Source organism: Microtus ochrogaster, unplaced genomic scaffold, assembly GCF_000317375.1.
Source record: "Microtus ochrogaster isolate Prairie Vole_2 unplaced genomic scaffold, MicOch1.0 UNK19, whole genome shotgun sequence".
In the NCBI taxonomy this organism is placed as follows: domain Eukaryota; kingdom Metazoa; phylum Chordata; class Mammalia; order Rodentia; family Cricetidae; genus Microtus; species Microtus ochrogaster.
Genome location: NW_004949117.1, coordinates 4363032 through 4371495, shown reverse-complemented (window position 1 = coordinate 4371495; position 8464 = coordinate 4363032). Strand labels below are relative to the sequence as shown.

The window sequence follows — 8464 nt, the reverse complement described above, 5'->3', positions numbered from 1 at the left end:
TTGGAAAAATTGCAAGAACAGCTTTTAAATGTCATGGCAGTGCTAAAAAGTTGCTAATCTATAATACTATATATATAATATACAATAATATATAATATATGTAATAATATATATGTGTATATGTATAATAACATTATACATATACACATATATATAGTCATTAGATTACAATAGAACAGACTACTGTATGTAAATATGAAGACTATTATGGCTCATCAAATTGTATCCGGGAGAAACCATGGATCTAATCTTGCTCGTGCAAGAGAGCTGAACTGAGAAAAAGTAAGAGAATCACAATTCCAACAGTCAAAGAGGTATAATTCAAATAAAGACAAATACACAGCCTGTTCTTATTTGTTCTTAGTGATTGTAAACATTTTAACAGGCTTATAAATGGGCATGTTTTCACAAAATGTGAGCATTCCTATTTGGACAAAAACAGACAGACAGAAGTAAGCACAAAGCTAAGAGTAAAGTCAATAAATGGTACACAAGAAGAACTGGCAGGCAGTTTAAAAAGACATCCAGGGCTCTCTGCTCCTCCCTGTTTTGGAGACAGCCGCTTCTTTTCGTGCAGTGCCAGCCTCGTTCCAGAGACACGATGGTGAAGGTCGGAGTGAACGGATTTGGCCGTATTGGACGCCTGGTTACCAGGGCTGCCTTCACTTCTACCAAAGTGGACATTGTTGCCATCAATGACCCTTTCATCGACCTCAACTACATGGTCTACATTTTCCAGTATGACTCCACCCATGGCAAGTTCAAAGGCACAGTTAAGGCTGAGAATGGGAAGCTTGTCATCAACGGGAAGGCCATCACCATCTTCCAGGAGCGAGATCCCGCCAACATCAAATGGGGGGATGCCGGCGCCGAGTATGTTGTGGAGTCTACCGGTGTCTTCACCACCATGGAGAAGGCTGGGGCCCACTTGAAGGGTGGGGCCAAGAGGGTCATCATCTCCGCCCCTTCTGCCGATGCCCCCATGTTTGTGATGGGTGTGAATCATGACAAGTATGACAATTCCCTCAAGATTGTCAGCAACGCTTCCTGCACCACCAACTGCTTAGCCCCCTTGGCCAAGGTCATCCATGACAACTTTGGCATCGTGGAAGGACTCATGACAACAGTCCATGCCATCACGGCCACCCAGAAGACTGTGGATGGCCCCTCTGGGAAGCTGTGGCGAGATGGCCGTGGTGCTGCCCAGAACATCATCCCTGCGTCCACTGGCGCTGGGCTGTGGGCAAAGTCATCCCAGAGCTGAACGGGAAGCTCACGGGCATGGCCTTCCGCGTTCCTACCCCCAATGTGTACGTCGTGGATCTGACATGCCGCCTGGAGAAAGCTGCCAAGTATGATGACATCAAGAAGGTGGTGAAGCAGGCATCCGAGGGCCCACTAAAGGGCATCCTGGGCTACACTGAGGACCAGGTCGTCTCCTGTGACTTTAACAGTGACTCCCACTCTTCCACCTTCGATGCTGGGGCTGGCATTGCTCTCAATGACAACTTTGTAAAGCTCATTTCCTGGTACGACAATGAATTCGGTTACAGCAACAGAGTGGTGGACCTCATGGCCTACATGGCCTCCAAGGAGTAAAAAGCCCGCCCTGGACCACCCATCCCAGCAAGGACACAGCAAGAGAGAGCTCCTCGGCTGCTGAGCAGTCCCTGTCCTAACTAACCCTTGACACTGAGCATCTCCCTCACAGTTTCCATCCCAGACCCCCAGAATAGCAGGAGGGGGCTTAGGGAGCCCTACTCTCTTGAATACCATCAATAAAGTTCATTGCACCCCTAAAAAAAATAAATAAAAAGACATCCAGATTAACACAGAATCCTAATTTCACAAACCATTGATATAGTGGAGGCTGGAATTCTGATATGGAGTGGGGTGGAGCAGGATCTGGCTAAGGTTCCTTTCTTGTAAAGATCTCCAGAGTCAGTCAGATCGTAAACTAGGGCTTCAAGATCCTCCCTCTGTTGAGAAGATGCAGACCTCATCATGATCAGTCATTAGAACTGTTATAAGCCACGGAGATTCTTCTAAATACTTCCAGAAAATAAAGGAAAGTCAATATTTTGCTATCTTAACAAAACAGAGTTTGCTCGTGTGTGTGATGTGTATATCATGACCATAAACAATTATTTACACAACAAATAGTCCCAAAGAAGAAAGACAGACAGGAGGAGCCGAGACTGTCCAGTTATGTTATTCTGTCCATGCTTTGGATTTGGCACTGATTTTTATTTCGAAGTAAAGTTGTCTTCCTGAGGGTTGTCTCAGTTGTGCTATGGCTGGAGCTTGTGTTCTGTTGTCTAAATAAATGGAGGGTAAATAATCCTGAGAAATCGCAGTGTGGCGATGGAGGAAACCGTCTTTCCTGTGTCAGTTTTCTGTGGAACACTGTGGTCTGACGTCATAAAGTGGGCATCCCCACAATGGCTGTGATTCCACATGCCCCTGTGGGTAGGTGTCAGGGTTGCTAATAGGGGTTTGTACTGTGCTCCAAGTACTAGCTCATGTTCATTTTCTCTATAACATTCCCATCAAATGTTGAGATATTAGTCTGTCTGAATATTAGTAGATTGTGTTGCTAGTTCTTTTTAATTTCTTGTTGCCTTATAGCATGTGCCCATTGTTTTCTCACTGTGTCACAACATTAGTCACTGATAAACAGCAGAGAAAAGGGCCAAGGGAAGTTTGCTTTCACCCTTAAGGATCTCAAATATGTGCTTCATTTCATATTAGTAGATTGTGTTGCCAGTTCCTTTTAATTTCTTGTTGCCTTATAGCCCATTGTTTTCAGTTTGATTCCTTTGGATCTTCACAACAAATGAAATATTTTTCCCTTTTGCCTGCAATGTGCGTTTTTCTAGTTTATAAGACTAAGTCATGTTTCCATTTAAAGATAAAATATTTTCTCTTCTCTAATTGATCCTATGTTGCTATCAATAACCAGAAAGATTCTTCCTTTGGAGAAAATATTCTCTTCATTGTCCATTGTGGACGTTGTCCAGGAGCTGAGAAGTTACCAGATTGGCTTTGGCTAATGATATAAGTACATTCTGTCACCGAATTTTATGCTGTTTATATAAAACAGTATGGTCATCTTATACTTCCTACATAGTACCTTGAAAAGAGAGTGTGATCAATCTACTCTGAGGCTTGGGTTATTATATAGCATATTTAAAGCACATGTTATGTGCTCAAAAGTTAGCAGCTCTCCACCAACAGCCATCCATTATCTTCATCATCATTCTAATCACCACTTTTATTAGTCAGAAGTCCTGATTTATTAAGGCAAATCAAATAGTAGGCATGGTAAGTGTCCTATGAAATGAAACACATATTTGAGATCCTTAAGGGTGAAAGCAAACTTCCCTTGGCCCTTTTCTCCGCTTTTATCAGTGACTAATGTTGGACACAGTGAGAAAATAACAAAGCTTTAGAAAATAACTTTATAAATTCCTCCTTTCCCAAGTGTCCATCTGTGTATGCTGTTTCCTTTAGATTGCAAGGACCTTTAGGCCAGAGATTGTATTTAACCCAGTGTTTAATATGGGAATTTATTTATTCAGTCTTAAAACTTCACTCTTGAATAAGCTGCCTTGCAGCTAAGGAGATCAGGCATCCTATTTTTTGGAAGGATTATTTTTTTTCTTTAGTGCATTTGATGGGTGGCCTGTGAAATCCTAACAGTATGGCAATTTCTCCCCCCCCCAACACAATTTTTCATATTGCAAATATGCTCACTCTAGTGTCGTAGGATTGTTATTCCTGGCTGCAGGCAGTGGCTCTGCCATCAGTATTTATTTAGTATTGGGTAGCTAGCTCTGCCCAGCCTCTTTACCTTTTCAGGCTGTGGAATTAATTAATGCATGAGTATTTAAGATTTCCTTTGGACAAACCCAGAGCTAGACCTTAGCTGATGAATGATTTCAATTAATCGTCAAACAACCCCGAGGATATATAATATATCCCCATCTTAGAGAAGAGGAATAAAGGCTGAGAGGAGTTTAGTGTGTTGCCTAAGGATAGTGGCGGGGGCTACTAGTGATCTAGTAAATTTAGAATTTACTAAATAATTTTAAAATAAATTTACTAAATTTAGAATTGCTGGACTTTCAGCTTCCTGAAAGAGAGCAAAGAAGAGAAAATACAGCAAAATATATCAGATGAGATAGGCTGGGTAGCAATAGAACACATATAAACTTTATTCTTTGAGTATTTCTTACATATATATATATATATAATGCATTTTAATTATATCCAACCTTATTCTCATCCAACTCCACCCAGACGCCCACTGTGTGTTCTTCCCAACTTTATGTTCTCCTTTCCATAACCCATTGAGTTCAATCAAGGTTATTCATGTATGCATTGATGTAAGGTCATCAACTGTACTGTGAGTAACCCATGAAGCGCCATTTCCCAAAGAAAACTGACTTTTCCCACCATCGCAGATTTCCACTGCTAAAGCTCTCCAAAGACATTTGACTTTTATCATGGTCATCAGCATTTCTCAAAGTTAAAATTCATTAATATTGCCTAAGAATATGAGTCTTCCAACACCACTTCCTGTTTTGTGTATTCTAGAATCTTCAGTGCTTGGAGGTGATGGTGAGCTTCCACATTGGAAAATGAACTTCATTCTTGGATAAAGAAGAACACAGATCACAAGGATGCTGAACCAGCAGCAAAGAACCACAAGAAACCACTTAGAACTTTAGAATGCATGTGGAACTTGTCTGCACATAGAAGTCACCTGAAGATGAAAAGAAAAACCAGATGCCAGGCTTTCTCTTTTAACATCCAAACAATTAGAGGTATGATGCAAGTGTTGGAGGTTTTTTTTTTTGCTTTTTTTAATTATTATTATTTTTTTTATTGAAAAAAAAATTTCCACCTTCTCCCAGCCTCCCATTTCCCTCCCCCTCCTCCCACTCCTCTCTACTTCATGTTCTGGCTTTGTGGGAGCCTCGCCAGTTTGGATGTTCACCTTCCTAGACCAGGATGGAGTGGGGAGGACTTTGGACTTTCCACAGGGCAGGGAACCCTGACTGCTCTTCAGACCGGAGAGGGAAGTGTTGGAGTTTTTAATACGTTCCCAGTATAAATTCTTTTTAGTAGCAACTTTTGAAAACTATCAATTTTAAAAGCTGTGGTAACAAGAACAATTGAAATCTTAAGTTATTGCCAGACCAGTTATGTCTGGCAGTCCTTTGAGGGCCCATTACCACTTCTGGGACAATTGGAAAGTAGGTTTTCTTTTTATCTGCATACCTCAGAGCTGCCTTGTACTTCAGGCCTGGAGTTCATTTTAGGATCTGCTTTCCCTCTCTGCCAAGCAGTCATAAAGTGCATCGCCCAGCACAGTGATCCTGATGTTGTGGAGGTGGTGGAGATGGGGTGATGCTGCAGTAGGACTAAGGGGGTTTCCCAGCAGACACGTCTCAGTCTTACCCACTGTCTGCCTTGACTCCCCTCTTTGGTTTTCCTTCAGGTCTGGTTATACCCTGTTAGCTTGACAAGTAGTTGAATGATAGTGGTCATCAGGGAGGCTATAGTTAGAATTATTTTGAAACAAGGCTCATTAAACTTCCTGCCAAAGTCCCTGAAGAGGGTGATAGGAGCTCTCGGGTCAAGCATTCACTATCCTGAGTGAAATATTCTCAGCCTAGGTTTTCTTTTTGCCTGCAATTGCTTCTACTTTAACTCTAACTCAAGAAAGTCATTCTTTAACTTGACCCCCTCACATTGTTCAAAAGCGTGTTTCTTGCATATAGCATTGTGAGCTGCATTTTTTTTTGGCTTCTGATTACTCTTCTAAATTTATTTGTTATTTCACAGCTTCACATACACACACACAACACACACACACACACACACACACCTTTATAGTAACCTCCCTCACTCTCTTTCATGATCCCCCCACCCAAGTGAATTCCTTCTCCTTCCCAATAAGTCTCCTACTGCCTTCCAATATTCATATCTTTGTGTATATCTGAGTCATTGCATGCAATTAGAACTGCTTACGTGCCAGGGGTTCATAAACAAGGACAGCACAACAGCAACGACACCATGGGGTAATGTGCTCACTTATGTCCCAGCAACCATTTATAACCTGGAGAACCTCAGGGAGAGGTGGATTCTCATCAGTCCCTTCCCACATCCCTGATGGAAGAGTGACAGGCCCGGTCTTGGACTTGGACAGGTCTTAGGCAAGTAACGTCTCGGTGAGTTCTTGTGTGCATCAGCCATGGTGTATTCAGCAGACTCAGTTTCACAGCGTTCGTCCCCACCCTCAGGCTCTAACATCCTTTCCACCCCATCTTCCATCAACGCTCCTTGAGAGTTGAAGAGACTAGTGTGTGGATGTCCCATTTAGGGATGAGCACTCAATAGTCGCTTACCCTTTTAAGAGTCTCTGTAGTTGAGAGTTTCTCTGCACTTGGAGAAAGAACTTCACAGTATATAAATCACATTAAACACTTATACAGCAATTCAGTACTAGCAAACAAAGTCTGGTATACTGAGTTACTTTATCCCTCTCTGAGTTACTTGGCATTCTGAAATGAATCATTGATGCATGAAAACAAATTACTACTTAGAAACACCATCATAGTATCTTTTTATGCACTCTATGGCTTTCCTTAGAGGAAATTCTCTCACTTATGTTTTTATGTATGTGCTTTTTTCTCTTAAATATTGTAAATATGCGTGTCAAACCAAAAAGATAGCCATTTCAGTTTTGTTATTATAGCCAATGTTTTCTTTATGTTTTATAATAATTCATAAATGATTATCGAATATCCATATTAAACCTGAGTTAATAATGGATTTTTTGGCACCTTTCTTTGTATTGTGTTCCCGTGGGATATGTCATCCCATGATTTTCTAAACATTTTGCTAGCCTATATGCAACTAAAATTATACATTTGTCCAGAAATACCTACCTACCTACCTACCTACACACACACACACACACACACAGAGAGAGAGAGAGAGAGAGAGAGAGAGAGGGAGAGGTGGGGGAAGAAGTGGTTGGCATTGCCCACTGCAAAAGAGAAGCCTCTATAATGATGGCTAAGCACAGCACTAATCTACAGGCAAAACCAGAAATAGTTAGAGAACAGTTTGCTAGTTTGCACATCTAGAAAACTTCATTTAACATTCCTTATGAGGGCCCATGACTTCCCCAATCACGAACTCTCTATGAGACTTACAGTGCTAGGTATGATTTCCAATGGCAACTGTCTCAAATCCAAGCAGAACACAGTTGGAGTTGATTACCCCAACAGAGTCGTTCCTATTTACCAGAGACTGCATCTTTCCTTGATGGTTGGTATTGAACGTAAAGGCTCCACAGCTGGGCATACCAATTGGGCCATCTTGAAATGGAAGTTTTCCTTTATGTTATTGTATATTGGAAATGCGTAACTTGTATTATTATTTTTATTTTTAAAATATACTATTTTGTTTTATGTCTATGAGTATTTTTCTTGCACATTTCTCTGTGCACTCTATGTGTGCTTAGTTTCCAGGGAGGCATCAGATCTTGCCGAGTCAGATTCTCGGGAACTGGAGGTACAGGCATTTGTGAACCATCGTGGGGTTCTGGGAATTAAAGTCATAACTCTGTCAGAGTAAAAAGGTGCTCTGTTGCTGTGCCATCTCTCCAGCTCCGTTACTGGATTGGCTTCACAATATTCATAGTTAAGAAATGGTTTGAACATTAGGAAATGCTTCATTTACAGTGTTGACTGGTTTGGGAAATGTTAGGTTTTGCTGATTTTAGAAATCAAACTAAATGCATTTTTCTTCCATTGTGAAGCAGCCATGAGCCTTTGAGGACCACGGATATAATTTCCTGACTTAAAGTGAGGTGTTTGCCTGTCAAATTGACAAAGGGTGTACTTGTAATAGGTAGTGCTGATTGTCAACTTCAACATGGTTTAGAATAATGTAGGTGGCACATTTCTGGGTATGTCTCTTTAGGACATTTCCAGAGAGATTAAATTAGGGTGTGACCAGTCCTTGTGCTGGGAACCCAGGGCTAAATAAAAAGAAGAAAGGGAATTGAGCATCAGCCTTGTTTTTCTCCTCTTTCTGATCATAGTAACGGTGTGATTCTCAACCTCACGTTGCTGCTTCTATGTTCCCCAACTATAATGGATCATATAACACAATGAGGCAAATTAAATTATTCCTTAAGTTATACTTGTTAGGTGTTTGGCCGCAAAACTAGTGAAAACTAATACAAGGTAGTTTTCTAGAATTTTCTAACCCTAGGATGGCCAAACTTAGCCTCTGGTTTGTGTTCAAATATACAATGTGAGTTATATGTATAGTCGCTATAATTAAAGTCTGAAAAAGTCAGTGAAGAAATTAGAAACAATCAGTATCAATAAGAAATTGGATTTTAATATTTTAACTTTGCATAAGGCAAAATTGAGGTTCA

At 40.9% G+C, this 8464-nt stretch overlaps 1 pseudogene; it reads left to right on the top strand.

Moving 5' to 3' along the window:
• Positions 1-533: 533 nt before the first annotated feature.
• LOC101984345 lies at positions 534-1806 on the top strand (annotated as a pseudogene).
• Positions 1807-8464: the final 6658 nt, after the last annotated feature.